At 40.7% G+C, this 22,215-nt stretch overlaps 1 protein-coding gene across 2 annotated transcripts in view; it reads left to right on the top strand.

The window, feature by feature from the left end:
* Positions 1-1,886: 1,886 nt before the first annotated feature.
* The window catches only part of LOC129864114 (nucleus accumbens-associated protein 2-like), a 59,936-nt gene continuing 39,607 nt past the window's right edge, over positions 1,887-22,215 (top strand). For both annotated transcript variants that reach the window (XM_055936725.1, XM_055936727.1), the window contains exon 1: positions 1,887-2,410. The gene's annotated coding sequence lies outside the window, so the exon portion shown is untranslated. The remainder of the gene's footprint in view (positions 2,411-22,215) is intronic.

Below are 22,215 nucleotides of genomic sequence, written 5' to 3'. Positions count from 1 at the left end.
ACTACCATACCCCGTTCAGAGGCACTTTAAATATTTTGTCTTGCCCACTCACTCTCTGAATGGCACACATACAGTACACAATCCATGTCTCAATTGTCTCAAGGCTTAAAAATCATTTAACCTGTATCCTCCCCTTCATCTACACTGATTGAAGTGGATTTAACACGTGACATCAATAAGGGATCATAGCTTTCACCTGGATTCTCCTGGTCAGTCTGTCATGGAAAGAGCAGGTGTTCTTAATGTTTTGTACACTCAGTGTATTTAGACTTGCCATAACAAAGGAGTTGAATACTTGAGTCAATAAGACATTTCAGCTTTTCATTTTTCATGAATAATTTGTAAAAATGTTTTTAAAAAACAACACATAATTCCATTTTGACATTATGGGGTATTGTGTGTAGATCAGTGACAATTCACAATTTAATAAATTTTTTATTCAGGCTGTAACTCAACAAAATGTGGAAAAAGTCAATGGGTGTGAATTCTTTCTGAAGCCACTGTAGCTGTTCAATGCAACATGTATAGTAGGCCTATGGCAAGTAGGGTTGGGGTTAATTCGAAATCAATTCAGTTGAGGAATGTAAAGAATTCACCTTGTATGAAATGAGAGTTGCAAGTTATTTTTACCAACATTTCAATTTGAGTTGATGGATGCCAGGTGGATGCCAGGTGGTTTGACCCTCCATTGAACCTGGTCGTCACTAGTTACCAAAGCCACAAAGTCATAATTATGTCTAAACCTTGCCTATTTCTACAATTTCTCATCTTAAAATGTAATTTTAAGCCTAACCCTAACCTTAACCACACTGCTAACCTTATGGCAAATCCTAACCTTAAATCAAGACCAAAAAAGCATTTTTTTGTTCTCATGAATGTTTACAATATAGCCAATTTGACTTTGTGGCTGTGGTAACTAGTGACAACCATTGACCCTCATTAACAATATCTCAATCTGTCCCGAAGCTGTTCAGAATGCTTATGTGGAAAAGTCTGTGTGAAATGGACATGGTATGTTATTGTTTCCTCCGTTGCTGCTGTTATTCAGGGCATTGTACTGTACATTTTCATTTTACCAAAGCTGCTCGGGAAGAGCATATGAATAAATGTATATATAACATTTAAAAAATGTGTCTGCTTCTGGTGTTTTTATTTGGGTAATTCTTTACCATACTAATGTATTCCCTGTTATATAATAAATACTGGGGCAAAGCTTGATATGCTTTAGGTGTTTGCAATGTTTCTGGACTGATAATTTATGGTTTCATAGAATTACAGAGACAAATTTCCATATTGTGTTGTATTTAGATTTTTCTTATACATTTGTGTAGTATATGGAAATACATTAGGATACAGTATACAATGTATACAGTATGAATGATGGGGACCTTATGGTTATTAAACATTACCAATGACCATACATGTGTTTATTGACAGTGGGCATAGTCTACATTGCACCCTCTGTCGAGGTACACACACTAATGTTTGGGAATATTTGGTCAGACATGGTTAAGGTCCGTTGCTTTTGTCATGAAAATGCACAGTTGGGATTTAAGGGCATGGTCTACATTTACATTTACATTTAAGTCATTTAGCAGACGCTCTTATCCAGAGCGACTTACAAATTGGTCTACAAACAGTAAATATAATATCAGATTTTATGGAAATAGAGTACTGGATAGACATATCAGTGAATGTAAATATATTTTGTTGCCTGACAGTGGGTGGTATATGGATTCACTACAGTAAAACAGATATAGCAGTTAGGGGACAGTTGACTTGCGGTCATAATATGTAGCCCGCAGTTGGTCCCCAAAGTTATGAGCTGCACACATGCGCAGTTTGCAACTAATAGGCCACGTGAGGTAACCATGCATGTAAGTGCACTCCAGAGCGCACGCTCCATATGTTGCGTGCTTGAGTTTTAGCTAGATTTCGGTACAGTTAAACAATTAACTTTGTCGTGACTTCTGTCATTAGAATCGAGTGCATGTAAAGGTGTCATAATTTAGAGGTGCATAACGTAGAGCGCTCAATGTTTTTTGTATGTACAGTAAAGTACATAACATCTGAAAGACTGTACAGTAGCATCTCTAAACGCCGAGTCTGTGTCTTTAATGGAAGTGTATCGACTGTAGAATGATGTCAGTCTGCGGCTATGCGCACAGTTCATATAGCGTCCATGTAAGCGTCATTCACTTCCTGCACAGGGATACATTGGGGAGAGAGAGAGAGAGCAGCGAGAGAGAGCGCGCTGGGGGCGAGCAGGCAATATAGGAGAGCGAGCAAGCAAACGAGGTGAACTCGGGGCCTGCCTATGCTACAGACGGAACCTGGAAACTTTACATCGCAAGAAATAAAGCTGTGCCGGCTACTGACAGCACCCTTTTATGGAGGAGCGACATATCGGGTAAACATTTGTCTTAATCGTGGCTTGATATGTAGGCTATAGTGTTTGTTTGATTAACGCATATGGTTTTGCCATGTTTTATTTCCTCGTATGTAGGCTAGATTTAATCTGCCCATCTTTCATATCCATCGCTTGATATAGTAATTCACGAATGACATAGCGATATTGACATAAACTAAAACAACGATTTAACTTTTTATAGCATTGTAGAATGGCCTAATAATTTCGTCGATTTTGTGATTATGTTAGAACCATGACATTGATTTAATGCAACTGGATTCCTGAAAAATATAACCCGCCAGTATTTTAGACTAAAGGAATTTGCGCAGATGTTTAGAAATTCTACTTTAACAATGAACTTTATGAAATGTAGGCCTAACATTTTGTGACCACTTTTTATCAGTCAACGAAATACAGTGTTTCTAACGGGATATGTGGAGGATATATCGGTCATTGCGTCGCTGTCAAGTCCAAAACAAAAACGCCCCCCACTTCTTTGTAGGCTATAGGCATTATAACACACATGTAGCCGACCTAACCACACCCCCAGACATACAGTATGTTATATACAATGTAGCCTATTCATAGCTGTTGATCTTACAGTTATGGGATCCAAATGAGAGCGGTTATACTGTGAACTTAGGTCAACTCGACTCACCACCATCAGACCAGAATATTTTGTGGCATAATATAGGCTTCGACCTTATATATCATAGTATTTTTATGTCCTCGGTGCTACCATAATTTGTGAATCAGGGTGTACAGAAAATCAATCTAAGTCTGAAGCCTCAGGAGTAGACTATAAAGTAGGCTATGCAGCATGGAGAATAGCTTATAAACTTGGTATAATTGAACTATGATGTCCTCTTGTAATTCTGTCCAATATTTAAATGGGTCTGTAGTTGTTTAAATGTACCCCACGTGCCTTAGCCTATGGAGTATACATTATTTTGTTTGTGAATAGGTAATAGGCCATTATTGATTCAATGGACTCTCAATAGGCTACATCCTTGCTGTTTGTGGCAAGAAATGACAGAATTATCAAAATCGTCAAAGTCAGTATCTTCTTGCAGAATCCCAGGTTTAAAACCATTCACTCTGACAGTGACACACTAGACCAGTGCTTCTCCATGACCTGGGGTCTGACTGGCATGTCACTCACTTTCTGCTTCCCTTGAAGCCCCTGACATGTGACCAATGCCTACTGTACTGTTTGCGCCTTGCATGTGACTTGTGGAAATGTATTCACTTCCTGCTCTCTCGCTCTCTCTCTCTCTCTCTCTCTCTCTCTCTCTCTCTCTCTCTCTCACACACACACACTTTCTCTAACTCTCTCTCTCTCCCACACACACACTTTATGTTGTTTAGTTATTGTTTAGAGATGATTTACAGCTGTTAGACCAGTACATTGCAAGATGTTCCCTCTATTTTCATCTATATGAGGTGGAATGGTGTCGGGTTGGAGGTTGGCCTCATTTGCCTCCTGTGTGTGTGTGTGTGTGTGTGTGTGTGCGTGTGCGTGCGTGTGTGTGTGCGCTTGTGTGCGCGTGTGTGTAGCTTTAACTAACATGGCTGGCATCCAACACTCCAAGTCTACAGGTTTGCCTTTCACACACAGCTCTCAACACTGTGAAATCCATCTGAGCTGTCATACCAAACAAGAGAAAGATATACAGACAGAGTGACTCCCATCTCTCTGCTTATTGATTCAAACGAAATCTATAGGCACATTGTGTGTGTAGGCGTATACTTGGCTGCCTGCCTTCCTATATACACTACATGACCAAGAGTATGTGGACTCTTGCTCGTCGAACGTCTCATTCCAAAATCATGGGCGTTAATATGGAGTTGGTCCCCCCCTTTGCTGCTATAACAGCCTCCAATCTTCTGGGAAGGCTTTCCACTAGATGTTGGAACATTGCTGTGGAGACTTGCTTACATTCAGCCACAAGCATTAGTAAGGTCGGGCACTGATGTTGGGCGATTAGGCCTGGCTCGCAGTCTGCGTTCCAATTCATCCCAAAGGTGTTCGAAGGGGTTGAGGTTAGGGCTCTGTGCAGGCCAGTCAAGTTCTTCCACACCGACCTCGACAAACCATTTCTGTATGGATGGTGCATGGGGGCGTTGTCATGCTGAAATAGGAAAGGGACTTCCCCAAACTGTTGCCACAAAGTTGGAAGTACAGAATCGTCTAGAATGTCATTTTATGCTGTAGCATAAATATTTCCTTTCACTCGAACTAAGGGTCCTAGCCCGAACCATGAAAACAGCGCCAGACCATTATTCCTCCTCCACCAAACTTTACAGTTGGCATTGGGGCTGGTTAGCGTTATCCTGGCATCCGCCAAACCCAGATTCATCTGGTCAGACTGCCAGATGGTAACGCGTGATACATCACTCCAGAGAAAGCGTTTCCATTGCTCCAGAGTCCAATGGCCGCACGCTTTACACCACTCCAGCCGACGCTTGGCATTGCACATTGTGATCTTAGGCTTGTGTGCGGCTGCTCGGCCATGGGAACCCATTTCATGAAGCTCCAGACGAACAGTGCTTTTGCTGACATTGATTCCAGAGGCAGTTTGGAACTTGGTAGTGAGTGTTGCGACAGACGATTTTAACACGCTATGTGCTTCAGCACTCGACGGTCCCATTCTGCGAGCTTGTGTGGCCTACCACTTTGCGGCTGACTTGTTGGAAAGGTGGCATCCTATGACGGTGCCACGTTGAAAGTCACTAAGCTCTTCAGTCAGGCCATTTTACTGCCAATGTTTGTATATGGAGATTGCATGGCTCTGTGCTCGATTTTATACACCTGTCAGCAATGGGTGTAGCTAAAATAGCTGAATCTCCTAATTGAAGGGGTGTCCACATACTTTTGTATATATAGTGTGCTTCACACAATGACACCTTTTTTTCTTAGTGGTTGCTTTATTGCTGGGAAGTCAGTGAGGGCATCGAGGTGTACTGCCAAGTTCTTATCTTCAATGTTTAACACAACATACAGTACATGGAAGGAGTGTGCTCTTTGTTAACTTTTTTTTTCTCAACCAAGGCCTTCACCGCCACACGTCTTTGAGTTGGACGGCTGCCAAGCGCTGTGATGGCGCTCAACAGCTGTATTTGTGTGTGCCGTGTCCTCAGATGCCCTTCCTCCATAGGCCCCGCACTACAAAACATTCCACAGGGGGGCCAAGGGGGGAAGTGAGAAGAGAGACACACACACACATTTTGATAGACACCTACATGGGAAGAGAGAGAGGTTGTAGGGTTCACTCAACTGCATCATCAGATGCTTGACTGAACAGTCTGGACTCATTATCATAAGGGGTGATCGACAGTAAAAGAAATGTTTAGGTTTATTGTTACCTTCCTTAATGTTTATTCTCCAGCCTTGTAGGACAAACCCACTATGTTGCTCGACCAGTAGAACTATTTTCTCATATTTTTGTACTACCATAACTTGAGTCTGGTTTTTGTAATATGAATATTCAACCTTATAGTAATGTCTAGAGAATTTGTTTTATTTAACTTCCAGTATGTGGGAGTAAATGTTATTTATTTGACAACCAATATTTGAGATGAGATTTTCTCATTCTTTGTTTACAGTGCTCACTGAAAAATGCCTAGTGTTGATTTCTGTCTCTTTGGCTCCTTGGTTTAGCTAGTGCACTTGGTGAGAGGGAGGGGGTAACCATACTACAAAGGCTCTGTGTAAAAAAAGCCCTAAACGGCATTCATCTGGCCTCTGTCTGTGAGGCCCTCTAGAGATGATGATGGAACAATGGGATGACAATGTGCATGGTACGTGATACAGAGCAGGCATACATTATTTTCTCATACGTCATCTTTATGTACAGTATGTACAGTTGCGCTGGGCCAGTGGCGTTGTCGCAGATCCCATCACAAGGTCAACTGAGTGCACTACACAGTTCCTGTCATTTAGATGTGGAGTGGGTTCGGTCATACAGTATAGTATAGATGTGGAGTGGGTTCGGTCATACAATATCATACAGCCTTATTCTTTTTGACGTGTGTGTGTGTTTAGTTATGGGTATGGTTTCAAACCTTGGTTTGGTTTTGTTTCAAACCTTTTTCTCTTAGTTTTTCCTTATTTTTTCCATATAATATAGTGTTTAAAGATTCTTGTGTGAAATGGACTGAAAATAGTTTGATGGATTTGTATCTGTATGGCGAGACAGATCTGTATATACATTTGTTTCTATCTTTCAAGCATTCTAAGCATATGCAATCAATAAACAATAAACAGGCCTACCTATGGAGCCTAACTAGTGATGTCGACGTATGTTGACTTTATTTGAACTACTGTTGACATTTTGGGTGGCAGATTAAATCAAACTGTAGGTAGTGTAGCATGGCGTTGGTTCTTGGTTGGTCAACAGTGGATTGTTCGTCAAATATTATTTTCCTCTTTGGCGTTGTTCTCAAAACACCCTAGCTGTGTAAATCCTTCTACCAGAGGGGTTTAAATGAAAAGCAGAGGAGAGAAAAGTGTGTTTTCGTAACTGCTAACCCACTGTACATTCTAAATGAAGACACACACACCAATACAAACATACACATTCAGAGAGAGAGAGAGAGAGAGAGAGAGAGAGAGAGAGAGAGAGAGAGAGAGAGAGAGAGAGAGAGAGAGAGAGAGAGAGAGAGAGAGAGGAGAGAGAGAGGAGAGAGAGAGAGAGAGAGAGAGGAGAGAGAGAGAGAGAGAGAGAGAGAGAGAGAGAGAGAGAGAGAGAGAGAGAGAGAGAGAGAGAGAGAGAGAGAGAGAGAGAGAGAGAGAGAGAGAGAGATTCAGATTCATGAAATGTAACTGATTTGGGTGCTTTGGCTCATTCTGTGATTTTCAGGAAGTCTTCCAAGAACTGAGACAATGGACAGTAAACATGCTCTCCAGAACAATTTAATATAAGAGCTCATGTGCTCCTTGTTACTAAGGGCTCCTTGTTACTTAGGGCCTACTGCCTCAAGAACATTGGAGAAACAGAGAAAAGTCATAATGCTTCATATGCTTTTTCAATGTACGTTGTGGAGAGGATTGACAAAGAGCTCTTGCATAACTAAAGGCCCTTTACTCTCCCCTTCCTTGCTTCCCTCCCTCCCTTCCTTTCTCTCTCTCTCTCTCTCTCTCTCTCTCTCTCTCTCTCTCTCGCTCTTGTGCACTCTCTCTTTCTCTCTGTATGAGATTTCTGGTAAGTGACATGGTTGGCCTTTGGCATAACGCCTGGCAAGATCACATGGCATGGATGTCACGGCAGTTTTGTGTGTGTGTGTGTCCGTGTTTGAGAGGAGGGGAGAGAGAGAGTGCGAGAGAGATTTTGTGTGCATTTTACTGTTCTAAGTGTTTCCCTATGAATGAGAGCACATAGCCATTGCAGCAAATTAAGAGAAGTACTAAGGGGTGGAATGTTTATGGAATTCTAATGACATTTTGATAGCCTTACTCATGCAGTTTCCCCTGTTCCCACTGTATACAAAAATTCAAGAGTAGATTTGTCTTGGTTTGGCCGAAAAGAAGTCAATCACTTAAAATCACTAAAAACCATCAGTAAATAGTTTGTAGACCATTAATAGATGTTGTGTAAATCATTAAATAATTTGTTTTATGTATCATTAGCATTTGTGAATACATACAAAACACTAAATGTTAATAATTTATTATGAGGACTTGTAGTACATATAGTATATGAATTTACATAGATTTTTGAAAAAATATAGTAATGTGTATAAGAAGTATAGCAGACCTTCAAAAGGAAGTGTTCCCTACAGTATCTATAAGATTATGCTATACAGAAGCTCGCGGTCAGTGGTATTACTAATGTGTATCCGTCCATGGACCTTGAGGTAAAATGTAAGTTAATTTGCTAAGGGGAAAACAATACCATTGGAGTTATCTCTCCAGTGAACACTAAATGGGTCTTGAGAGTGTGTGGGCTCAAAACAGCATTTTAATTTCCCTTATCTTTTTGAGGGTCCGGCTTTCTCTGATTACAGGCTTTATCTGATTACGTCTATAGCTCAATTATAGGTTAATATATCTCAATTACCTACAGTACATGTTATTCCCTCAGTCCCCAAGGCTTTTAAGTGACTTGACAATTTGGAATACTTACAGATGTAGGATCTTAATTTGAGCCAGTTGGCTACAGCAGGAAAATAATCTTGCAGCAACAGGACATGTGAATTATTATGTGGACTATAATTAATGGACATTTTTTGTAGGTGTTGATACATTTTTCTTTAGGGCAAAGAAATTACAAACTTGTTTAAACCTCCAATACACTTCAACTTTGTATTACCTGATGCAATTAAGATCCTACATCTGTATATATACACACCACACATAGGTGCATGCACACACAGGCACACTCAACTTGACAGTGAAATATATAACAAAGTAGTGTGGCTCGAGTTCTGTGTAACGTCTGCGCAGTATCTTACTCTGGTTTCACTTTAAACAAACTACAACTTAGAATTGCTTTATATAGTATACATAACATCTTTATTTTACCTTGTCAGTTTACTGAGGGCATGTGTTATTGGCTTAGTTTAGCATAAACACATTAGGCCTCACATGACGGTTACACCTGTCCTGCTCCAGGCCAGAACACGAGGTATCCACCAAGTATGGCGGTTGCATATGCAAATTAAAACTGTTTATAGGGAAACTAATGTTATGTGTAATCTATATCGCCATCACAGAGTACACTTCCACTGCTATGCTGATGGTACCTAGCTCCACCTCAGCACCAAACCTAACACTCCCCTCCCTCTTCAGCTGCCACCAAGACATCGGGAGCTGGATGAGCATGAACCTCGTCAAACTCAACAGCAACAAGTCCACTGTCTTCAAATGGCACAAACTCAGCATCACCATTGACGGTTTCCAGGTCCCTTTGTCAACAAAGTCAAACGCCTCAATGTCACCCATGACTGTAACCTGTCATTTGAACCCCACATAAAAACCATCACCTGGACAGGATTCTTCCACATCCGCAATATCTCCAGGCTCCGCCCCGCACTGTCACACTCTATCACTGAAACCCTCATCCATGCTTTTGTCCCCTCCTGACTGGACTACTGCAACACTCCTCACTGGTATTCCCACCAAACTCACCACCAAACTTCAACTGGTCCAGAACACTCCTGCACGAATCCTCACCTGCACCAGATCAATTGAACACATCACACAAATCCTCATCAAACTACATTGGATCCCTGTCCAATTCTGTATTAACTTTAAGACACTCCTCACCTACATATCCCTCCAACAATCTGGCACCTACCTGGCACCTACCGACCTCTCTGAACTCCCACTCTATGCCCCCTCCCGCTCTCTTTGCTCTCTACTTGTCACCCCTCCATTACGCTTCTCCACCATGGGTGCCGGGCCTTCAGCTGCTCGACACCCAGGCTCTGGAATAGGCTTGGGCTGAATATCATATATACAGTTGAAGTCGGAATATTACATACGCTTAGGTTGGAGTCATTAAAACTCGTTTTTCAACCACTCCACAAATTTCTAGTTAACAAACCATAGTTTTGGCAAGTCGGTTAGGACATCTACTTTGTGCATGACACAGTAATTTTTACAACAATTGTTTACAGACAGATTATTTCACTTATAATTCACTGTATCACAATTCCAGTGGGTCAGAGGTTTACATACACAAAGTTGACTGTGCCTTTAAACAGGTTTTAGAAGCTTCTGATAGTGTAATTGACATCATTTGAGTCAATTGGAGGTGTGCCTGTGGATGTATTTCAAGGCCTACCTTCAAACTCAGTGCCTCTGCTTGACATCATGGGAAAATCAAAAGAAATCAGCCAAGACCTCAGAAAAAGAATTGTAGACCTCTTGGGAGCAATTTCCAAATGCCTGAAGGTACCAGGTTCATCTCTACAAACAATAGTACGCAAGTATAAACACCATGGGACCCCGCAGCCGTCATACTGCTCAGGAAGGAGACGCGTTCTGTCTCCTAGCGATGAACGTACTTTGGTGGGAAAAGTGCAAATCAATCCCAGAACAACAGCAAAGGACCTTGTGAAGATGTTGGAGGAAACAGTTACAAAAGTATCTATATCCACAGTAAAACGAGTTCTATATCGACATAACCTGAAAGGCCGCTTAGCAAGGAAGAAGCCACTGCTCCAAAACCGGCATTAAAAAGACAGACTACGGTTTGCAACTACACAAGGGGACAAAGATCATACTTTTTGGAGAAATGTCCTCTGGTCTGATGAAACAAAAATAGACTGTTTGGCCATAATGACCATCGTTATGTTTGGAGGGAAAAGGGGGAGGCTTGCAAGCCGAAGAACACCATCTCAACCGTAAAGCACGGGATTGGCAGCATCATGTTGTGGGGGTGCTTTGCTGCAGGGGGGGCTGGTGCACTTCACAAAAAAGATGGCATCATGAGAAAGGAAAATTATATGGATATATTGAAGCAACATCTCAAGACATCAGTCAGGAAGTTAACTTCACTAGGGTAGGGGGCAGCTTCGGAATTTTGGATGAAATGCATGCCCAATTTAAACTGCCTGCTTCTCGGGCCCAGAAGATATGATATGCATATAACTGGTAGATTTGGAAAGAAAACACTCTAAAGTTTCCAAAACTGTTATAGTAGTGTCTATGAGTATAACAGAACTGATTTGGCAGTTGAAAACCTGAGAAAAATCCATTCAGGAAGTTTTTGGTTTTGTAGTTTTCTATTCAATGCCATTACAGTATCCATTGACTTAGGACTCAAACTGCAGTTTCTATGCCTTCCACTAGATGTCAACAGTCTTTAGAAATAGTTTCAGGCTTATATTCTGAAAAACGAGGGAATAAGAGCATTCGGAATGACTGGACGCTAAAGTGTCGCAGAGCTTTTTCATGCGCTAAATTGTATCGTTTACCTTTTAAATTTACGACGTTATTGTCCAGTTGAAATATTATTGATTATCTAGGCTAAAAACAACCTGAGGATTGAATATAAACATCGTTTGACATGTTTCTATGAACTTTACGGATACAATTTAGATTTTCTTGTCTTCCTGTTTTGACTGCTTTTGAGCCTGTGGATTAAACGCGCAAACAAAACTGAGGTTTTTGTATATAAAGAGACTTTATTGAACAAAATAAAAATGTATTGAGTAAATGAATGTCTGCTGAGTGCAACCATATGAAGATCATCAAAGGTAAAGGATTCATTTTATCTCTATTTCTGACTCTGACTCTGTTCTACTCTGCTGGTTACTGTTTGTAATGAATTGTCTAGTGGGCTATGTTCTCAAATAATCGTAAGGTATGCTTTCGCCGTAAAGCATTTTTAAAATCTGACACCGTCGTTGGATTCACAAGACGTTCATCTTTAAACCTATGTAAAATATGTTTTGTTTTTTGAATTTTTATAATGAGTATTTCTGTATTTGAATTTGGCGCCCAGCAGTTTCACTGGCTGTTGAAGAGGTGGGACGCTAACGTCCCACATACCCAGGAGAGGTTCAAGCTTGGACGCAAATGGGTCTTCCAAATGGACAATGACTCCAAGCATACTTCCAATGTTGTGGCAAAATGGCTTAAGGACAACAAAGTCAAGGTATTGGAATGGCCATCACAAAGCCCTGACCTCAATCCCATAGAACATTTGCGGGCAGAACTGAAAGTGTGTGCGAGCAAGGAGGCCTACAAACCTGACTCAGTTACACCTGCTCTGTCAGGAGGAATGGGCCAAAATTCACCCAACTTATTGTGGAAGCTTTTGGAAGGCTACCCAAAACGTTTGACCCAAGTTAAACAATTTAAAGGCAATGCTACCAAATACTAATTGAGTGTATGTAAACTTCTGACCCACTGGGAATGTGATGAAAGAAATAAAAGCAGAAATAAATCGTTCTCTCTACTATAATTCTGACACTTCACATTCTTAAAATAACTGACCTAAGACAGGGACTTTTTACAAGGATTAAATGTCAGAAATTATGAAAAACTGAGTTTAAATGTATTTGGCTAAGGTGTATGTAAACTTCCGACTTCAACTGTACCATATACTGGGGAATTTTGAAATACAGACGGTATCATTTTCAATGCCGTCCCCCCAAAAATATATACAGTGTGTGCAAAGCTGTGTGCAAAGTGTGTGCAAAGCTGTCATCAAGGCAAAGGGTGGCTACTTTGAAGAATCTCAAATATAAAATATATTTTGATTTGTTGAACACTTTTTTTGGTTACTACATGAGTCCATATGTTATTTAATAGTGTTGATGTCTTCACTATTATTCTACAATGTAGAAAATAGTAAAACATTTAAGAAAAAAAAAACCTTGAATGTGTAGGTGTGTCCAAACTTTTGACTGGTACTATATATATATATATATATATATATATATATATATATACACACACAGTACCAGTCAAAAGTTTGGACACACCTACACATTCAAGGGGTTTTCTTAATTTTTTACTATTTTCTACATTGTAGAATAAAAGCTTTGCACACACCTTTGGCTTGAATTGGAACCCCGGCTGCGAGCCAGGCGTAATCGAACCAAACATCAGTGCCGACCTCAATAATGCACTTGTGGCTGAATGAAAGCAAGTCCCTGCAGCCATTTTCCAAGATCTGGTGAAAAGCCTTCCCAGAAGAGTGGAGGCTGTTATAGCAGCAAAAGGGGGACCAACTCCATATTAATGCCCATGACTTTGCAATGAGATGTTTGACAAGTAGGTCTCCGAATGCTTTTAGTCATGTCATCTTATGTATCAAAATTTGAAATTGTGATTTTTACATATGAAAAAGTAGAGCTTTTATCCAATGTAATGATTTTCAGAGCTAGAAAATGGTATATCATACACTGCAGTCGAGGAACAATGGGAAAGTAATTCTGCTTTGAAAGTTGATAAACTTGTAACCCCACTTTTGGGAAAATGGCCCTTGTATGTTATGGTACACCTACTGGAGAGTGCTTCTTTGTCTACGCACATTCAGCATTGTTCACACCCTCTTAAGCCTTAGTCCCACCCATCTCTTTAAGGATTCACATGTGAGGCCATGTACTAAACAGAGTGAGTAGTTTAGTAAACAACCTAAGATTTAAAGATTAAAAGTAGTAACCTACAATAAGGAAAAACTCCAGGTAGAATTACACTTTATCTAGTGCTTGGCCTATATCCTAATCTGACTTTGGTGCAGGTCATGCTGTTGTCATGTTTATTTGTCACATGCACAGGAAACAGAAGGTGTAAACGGTACAGTGAAATGGTTACTTGCATAGTAGCAATATCAAAAATAGAGAGTGTCCAGATAAAAATATTTTAGAAATATTTTATAATTATTAGATGACGCTTACCCGACACACTTGTCTAAATTGATGGGTCATGTGAAGGAAATGCTATAACCACCCCAAAACACATCTAGCTAAGTGGATGGGTCGCTATTGTCTAGACATGTACTCATGTTCATGAAATGCAATAGATGGCCTTACTCACCCCCAGACACACCTGGCTAACATGATGGGTCATGTAATCATTTGGTGAAGTGGAGTCTTTTGTTTAGACATGTAGCTAGCTAGCTAAACAATGAACCGGCATAATCCCAACTCATACTACTACCAATACGAACATTTTCTTAGCTGTAGTATAAATCTGCAGGTAGCTAAAGAGCTAACTAACTATGTTCAATGTTAGCTAGCTAACATTAGGCATGATCTTCTCTAGGATAGGGGGTAGCATTTTCACGTTTGGATGAAAAGCATACCCAAATTCAACTGCCAGCTACTCATCCCAAGAAGATAAGATATGCATATTGCTAGTAGATTTGGATAGAAAACACTCTGAAGTTTCTAAAACTGTTTGAATCATGTGTGTGAGTATAACAGAACTTATTTAGCAGGCGAAACCCAGAGGACAAACCATTCAGATTTTCTTTTTTTTGAGGTCATTCTCTTTTCAATGGAGTTTCATTGGGAATACAGATTTCTAATTGACCTTCTTGCAGTTCCTACCGCTTCCACTGGATGTCAACAGTCTTCAGAAATTAGTTGAGGGTTTTTCCTTTGTGTAATGAAGAAGTACGGCCATTTTGAATCAAAGTCACTTGAAGTGTTAGATAGAGACGCATGACCAGAAAGCATGCTACAGATTGTTTTAATCCTGTATTGAACACAGATCATCCCGTCTTCAATTTTATCGATTATTAACGTTAAAAAATACCTAAAGTTGTATTACAAAAGTAGTTTGACATTTTTTGGCAAAGTTTACAGGTAACCTTTGAGATATTTTGTAGTCACGTTTGAGCAAGTTGGAAGCTGTGTTTTTCTGGATCAAGCGCGCCAAATAAATTGACATTTTGGATATATATCGACGGAATTAATTGAACAAAAGGACCATTTGTGATGTTTATGGGACATATTGGAGTGCCAACAACAGAAGCTCGTCAAAGGTAAGGCATGAATTATATTTTTATTTCTGCGTTTTGTGTCGCGCCTGCAGGGTTGAAATATGCTTATCTCTCTTTGTTTACATTGGTGCTAACTCAGATAATAGCATCGTTTGCTTTCACCGAAAAGCCTATTTGAATTCTGACATGTTGGCTGGATTCACAACCAGTGTAGCTTTAATTTGGTATCTTTCATGTGTGACTTAATGAAAGTTACATTTTTATAGTAATTTTTATAGTAATTAATTTGAATTTGGCGCTCTGCATTTACTCGGGCTTTTTGCCAAGTGAGACAGTAGCGTCCCGCCTAAAATCAGATTTTTGGATATAAATATGAACTTTACCGAACAAAACATACATCTATTGTGTAACATGAAGTCCTATGAGTGTCATCTGATGAAGATCATCAAAGATTAGTGATTCATTTTATCTCTATTTATGCTTTTTGTTACTCCTCTCTTTGGCTGGAAAAATGGCTGTGTTTTACCGTGGCTATGTACTGACCTAACATAATCGTTTGGTGTGCATTTGCCGTAAATCCTTTTTGAAATCAGACATGTTGGCTGGATTCACAACAAGTGTAGCTTTAATTTGGTGTCTTTCATGTGTGATTTCATGAAAGTTGGATTTTTAAAGTAATATATTTGAATTTGGCGCTCTGCATTTTTACTGGCTTTTGGCCAAGGTACCACATATCCTAGAGAAGTCAACTAGCAATGCAAATGGATTTCTGAATAGAATAATATTACCACACAGATCATACCCGTAACATTAGCTAGCCAGCCAGGAAGCTAACATTCGCTAGCTAGCAAACAATACGTTTTAACTTGCAATGAAAATGACTTTCTGACAAAATTTGAAACTTAAAATATCTGAAAATGCAGCTACACTTACCCGTATATATGGATGAACGCTTCACGGCAGACTAGGATCATTTAACTCGGTTTGTGTGTTGTTAGCTACATCTTGTTAGGCGAGCATTGTGTCAAGTCACTCCGGTTCACGCTGACCGTGGCGTGTGCAGAAAGTAGCCCATCACTTTTTCCAACTCTGTTGATAGCGCCTGCTAAATTCAGAGCCTCAATGTTGTTGAGAAAAGTAGCAAAAAGTTTGTTGTTCTCAATGGCTTAAGTTATATCTTTCAAAAATGGCGTGGTAGAAAGGACTATTAACACGTACTGAGCAGCTGATGTTATAGACGGCAGACCAATCCAAATCTCCTGGCATGTCCAGCCCATCCATTATCTCAGCCAACTATGGCTAGCGGAAAGGTTACTGACTTTTTCAATGGCTAAACCAACCATGGTTGAGAAACAGTTGAGAAAGCGTTGAGGTGACTCCAGGATGCTGGCTTTCTAGGCAGAGTTCCTCTGTCCAGTGTCTGTGTTCTTTTGCCCATCTTAATCTTTTCTTTTTATTGGCCAGTCTGAGATATGGCTTTTTCTTTGCAACTTTGCCTAGAAGGCCAGCATCCCGGTGTTGCCTTTTCACTGTTGACGTTGAGACTGGTGTTTTGCGGGTACTATTTAATGAAGCTGTCAGTTGAGGACTTGTGAGGCGTCTGTTTCTCAAACTAGACACTCTAATGTACTTGTCCTCTTGCTCAGTTGTGCACCGGGGCCTCCCACTCCTCTTTCTATTCTCGTTAGAGACCGTTTGCGCGATTCTGTGAAGGGAGTAGTACACAGCGTTGCACGAGATCTTCAGTTTCTTGGCAATTTCTCGCATGGAATAGCCTTCATTTCTCAGAACAAGAACAGGCTGACGAGTTTCAAAATAAAGCCATTTTGAGCCTGTTATCGAACCCACAAATGCTGATGCTGCAGATACTCAAGTAGTCAATTTTATTGCTACTTTAATCAGAACAACAGTTTTCATTTGTGCTAACATAATTGCAAAAGGGTTTTCTAATGATCAATTACCCTTTTAAAATGATAAACTTGGATTAGCTAACACAACATGCCATTGGAACACAGGGGTGATGGCTGCTGATAATGGGCCTCTGTACGCCTATGTAGATATTCCACAACAAATCTGCGATTTCCAGCATCAATAGTAATTTACAACATTAACAATGTCTACACTGTATTTCTGATCAATTTGATGTTATTTTAATGGACAAAAAATGTGCTCTTCTTTCAAAAACAAGGACATTTCTAAGTTACCCCAAACTTTTGAACGGTAGTGTATCTCTTGGTAATCTGTTTGCATGCATCGCTAATTCACCAAAGTAGCCGAAAGTCTGCCTCTTCCTCTCTGGTTTTATTTAAATTACACAACTCTCCCCAGGCCTTTATAGCCTATCGTCTAGTTAGGCTATAACACAGAAAATAATGTTTTTTACAAATTTTATTGTGTTACAGCCTGAATTCAAAATGTATTCAATTGAGTTTTTTATCACTGGCCTACACACAATGCCCCATAATGTCAAAGTGGAATTGTGTTTTTTTAAATGATTACAAATTAATAAAAAATGAAAAGCTGAAATGTCTTGAGTCAAACAGTATTCAACCCCTTTGTTATGGCAAGCTTAAATAAGTTCAGGAGTAAAACAGACATTGAATATTCCTTTGAGCATGTTAAAGTTATTAATTACACTTTGGATGGTGTATCAATACACCCAGTCACTACAAAGATACAGGAGTCCTTCCTAAATCAGTTGCCAGAGAAGAAGGAAACCGCTCATGGATTTCACCATGAGGCCAATGGTGACCTTAAAACAGTTACAGAGTTTATTTTTATTTATTTTTCCTTTATTTAACTAGGCAAGTCAGTTAAGAACAAATTCTTATTTTCAATGATGGCCTAGGAACAGTGGGTTAACTGCCTTGTTCAGGGGCAGAACGACAGTTTTTTACCTTGTCAGCTCGGGAATTCAATCTTGCAACCTTTCGGTTACTAGTCCAACACTCTAACCACTAGGCTACCTGCCGCCCCAGTTTAATGGCTGTGATAGGAGAAAACTGAAGATGGATCAACAACATTGTAGATACGCCACACTACTAACCTAATTGACAGAATGAAAAGAAGGAAGCCTGTACAGAATACAAATATTCCAGAACATGCATACTGTTTGCAACAAGGTTCTTAAGTACTACTGCAAAAAAATGTGGCAGAGCAATAAATGTTTTTCCCTGAATAAAAAGTGTGTTTGGGGCAAATCCAATACAACACATTACTGAGAACCACTCCCCATATTTTCAAGCATAGTGGTGGCTGCATCATGTTATGGGTATTCTTGTAATCATTCAAAGACTGGAGTTTTCAGGATAAAAATAAATGGAATGGAGGCAAAATAGGCAAAATCCTAGAGGAAAACCTGGTTCAGTATGCTTTCCACCAGACACCCGGAGATGAATTCACTTTCATCAGGCCAATAACCTTAAACACAAGGCCAAATCTACACTGGAGTTGCTTACTAAGAAGACAGTGAATGTTCCTGTTAAAGTTTTAAAGTTTTCGAGTTAAAGTTTTGGCAAGACCTGAAACTGGTTGTCTAGAATTAACAACAACCAATTTGACAGAGCTCGAATAATTATTTTAAGAATATTGGGAAAATGTTGCACAATTCAGCTGTGGAAAGCTCTAATAAGATCTTTCTGTATTTCATTTTCAATACATTTACAAACATTTTAAGAATCATGTTTTCAATTTGTCATTATGGGGTATTGTGTGTGTAGATGGGTGAGAAAAAAAATATTGAATTCAGGCTGTAACACAAAAAATGTGGAGTAAATCAAGGGGTATGAATACTTTCTGAAGGCACTGTTGTTCTTCAGTTTGGGAGTTCCTTGTGTGCCTTCCCAGTATCCCTTCGTGGCCTGTCCTGTTTTGTCTGGTCTTTGATTTTAATTGCACAATTGATTGATGCACTTGATTTATGATTTGATGTATTGTCACTAGATTTTATGCAGGCATACTTTTATTGTAAGATGTCCTTGAGTTCCCTGAAAGGCATCTGCTAAATAAAATGTATTATTATTATCAACAATTGCAAATGAATTAGCATGTGTTATAAAGAACATATTTTGGGAGGAATGTATATATTGAGTTATGTTACATTAGGCAACACACCTTACATAGGGAGATTTGATGATTTGTGAAATATCTGTGTTGTGCTCATAAAGTAGTTGTTTGTTCAAAGTGTGATTCTAACTATCATGATATTATAATACATGACATTGTGACAAACAGGTTTCTCTGCAGAGCGAAATCCAACCTAAATCAAACCTCTGTGTGTAAAGTCAGATTTCAGCAGGAGTTAGCACCATTACCCCTCTCTCCCTCTGCAGTCCTGCCCTGTATGTGCGCTGTTTGTTCAGTTTGTGCCAGAGAGTTTAGTGGACTTCCAGTGCAGGCCAATGGAAAAAGCCTGCCATCTGAGGCCGCAACTGTCTCTGCTACACAGCTCCCCTAGTCCACTGCAAAACACATGAGCAATTAGCATAGCATTATCGGATGCTCATGCCTGTCATGGTAATTTTATGTTGAAGGGGGCTTTTGTAATTTGTCAAATCCTGAAATTTCCATCCCTAACTATAACATTTCTGACAAGATAGAACTGCCAAAGGGGGCGGAGTTGCAATCTACTGCAGAGATAGCCTGCAGAGTTCTGTCATGCTATCCAGGTCTGTGCCCAAACAATTCAAGCTTCTTCTTTAAAAATCCACCTTTCCAGAAACAAGTCTATCACCGTTGCCACTTGTTATAGACCCCCTTCAGCCCCCAGCTGTGCCCTCAATACCATATGTGAATTGATCGCCTCCCATCTATCTTCAGATTTCGTACTGTTAGGTGACCTAAACTGGGACATGCTTAACACCCCAGCCGTCCTACAATCTAATCTAGATGCCCTCAATCTCACACAAATTATCAAGGAACCTACCAGCTACAACCCTAAATCTGTAACCATGGGCACCCTCTTAGATATCATCCTGACCAACTTGCCCTTTAAATACACCTATGCTGTCTTCCACCAGGATCTCAGCGATCACTGCCTCATTGCCTGCATGCGTAATGGGTCCGCGGTCAAACGACCACCCCTCATCACTGTCAAACGCTCCCTATAACACTTCAGCGAGCAGGCCTTTCTAAACGACCTGGCCCGTGTATCCTGGAAGGATATTGACCTCATCCCGTCAGTAGAGGATGACTGGTTGCTCTTTAAAAGTGCTTTCCTCTCCATCTTAAATAAGCATGCCCCATTCAAAAAAATATAGAACTAAGAACAGATATAGCCCTTGGTTCACCCCAGACTTGACTGCACTTGACCAGCACAAAAACATCCTGTGGCATTCTGCATTAGTATCGAATAACCCCTGTGATATGCAACTTTTCAGGGAAGTCAGGAACCAATATACTCAGTCAGTTAGGAAAGCTAAGGCTAGCTTTTTCAAACAAAAATTTGATTCCTGCAGCACTAATTCCAAAAAGTTTTGGGACACTGTAAAGTCCATGGAGAATAAGAGCACCTCCTCCCAGCTGCCCACTGCACTGAGAATAGGAAACACTGTCATCACCGATAAATCTTCGATAATCAATCATTTCAATAAGCAATTTTCCACGGCTGGCCATGCTTTCCACCTGGCTACGCCTACCCCGGCCAACATCTCAGCACCCCCTGCCGAAACTTACCCTCCCCTCCCACTTCTCCTTCACCCAAATGGAGACAGCTGATGTTCTGAAAGAGCTGCAAAATCTGGGCCTGTACAAATCAGCTGGGCTAGACAATCTGGACCCTCTCTTTCTAAAATTATCCGCCAAAATTGTTGCAACCCCTATTATTAGCCTATTCAACCTCTCTTTCGTATCGTCTGAGATCCCCAAAGATTGGAAAGCTGCCGCGGTCATTGCCCTCTTCAAAGGGGGAGACACTCTAGACCCAAACTGTTATAGACCTATATCCATCCTGCCCTGTATAAAATCTTCGAAAGCCAAGTTAATAAACAGATCACCGACCATTTTGAATCCCACCGTACCTTCTCCACTTTGCAATCTGGTTTCCGAGCTGGTCATGGGTGCACCTCAGCCACGCTCAAGGTCCTAAATGATATCATATCCGCCATTGATTAAAGACAGTACTGTGCAGCCGTCTTCATCGACCTGACCAAGGCTTTCGACTCTGTCAATCACCGCATTCTTATTGGCAGACTCAATAACCTTGGCTTCTCAAATGACTGCCTCACCTGGTTCACCAACTACTTCTCAGATAGAGTTCAGTGTGTCAAATCGGAGGGCCTGTTGTCCGGACCTCTGGCAGTCTCTATGGGGATGCCACAGGGTTCAATTCTCAGGCCGACTCTCATCTCTGTATATACAGTATATCACAAAAGTGAGTACACCCCTCACATTTTTGTAAATATTTGAGTATATCTTTTCATGTGACAACACTGAAGAAATGACACTTTGCTACAATGTAAAGTAGTGAGTGTACAGCTTGTATAACAGCATAAATTTGCTGTCCCCTCAAAATAACTCAACACACAGGCATTAATGTCTAAACCGCTGGCAACAAAAGTGAGTACACCCCTAAGTGAAAATGTCCAAATTGGGCCCAAAGTGTCAATATTTTGTGTGGCCACCATCATTTTCCAGCACTGCCTTAACCCTCTTGGGCATGGAGTTCACCAGAGCTTCACAGATTGCCACTGGAGTCCTCTTCCACTCCTCCATGACGATATCACGGAGCTGGTGGATGTTAGAGATCTTGCACTCCTCCACCTTCCATTTGAGGATGCCCCACAGATGCTCAATAGGGTTTAGGTCTGGAGACATGCTTGGCCAGTGCATCACCTTTACTTTCAGCTTCTTTAGCAAGGCAGTGGTCGTCTTGGAGGTGTGTTTGGGGTCGTTATCGTGTTGGAATACTGCCCTGCGGCCCAGTCTCCGAAGGGAGGGGATCATACTCTGCTTCAGTATGTCACAGTACATGTTGGCATTCAAGGTTCCCTCAATGAACTGTAGCTCCCCAGTGACGGCAGCACTCATGCAGCCCCAGACCATGACACTCCCACCACCATGCTTGACTGTAGGCAAGACACACTTGTCTTTGTACTCCTCACCTGGTTGCCGCCACACACCATCTGAACCAAATAAGTTTATCTTGGTCTCATCAGACCACAGGACACGGTTCCAGTAATCCATGTCCTTAGTCTGCTTGTCTTCAGCAAACTGTTTGCGGGCTTTCTTGTGCATCATTTTTAGAAGAGGCTTCCTTCTGGGACGACAGCCATGCAGACCAATTTGATGCAGTATACGGCGTATGGTCTGAGCACTGACAGGCTGACCCCCCACCCCTTCAACCTCTGCAGCAATGCTGGCAGCAATCATACGTCTATTTTCCAAAGACAACCTCTGGATATG

The sequence above is a fragment of the Salvelinus fontinalis genome, chromosome 10 (assembly GCF_029448725.1).
Source record: "Salvelinus fontinalis isolate EN_2023a chromosome 10, ASM2944872v1, whole genome shotgun sequence".
NCBI lineage: Eukaryota > Metazoa > Chordata > Actinopteri > Salmoniformes > Salmonidae > Salvelinus > Salvelinus fontinalis.
Note: the sequence above shows the minus strand (reverse complement) of the source record. Positions and strands in the feature narration are given on the sequence as shown.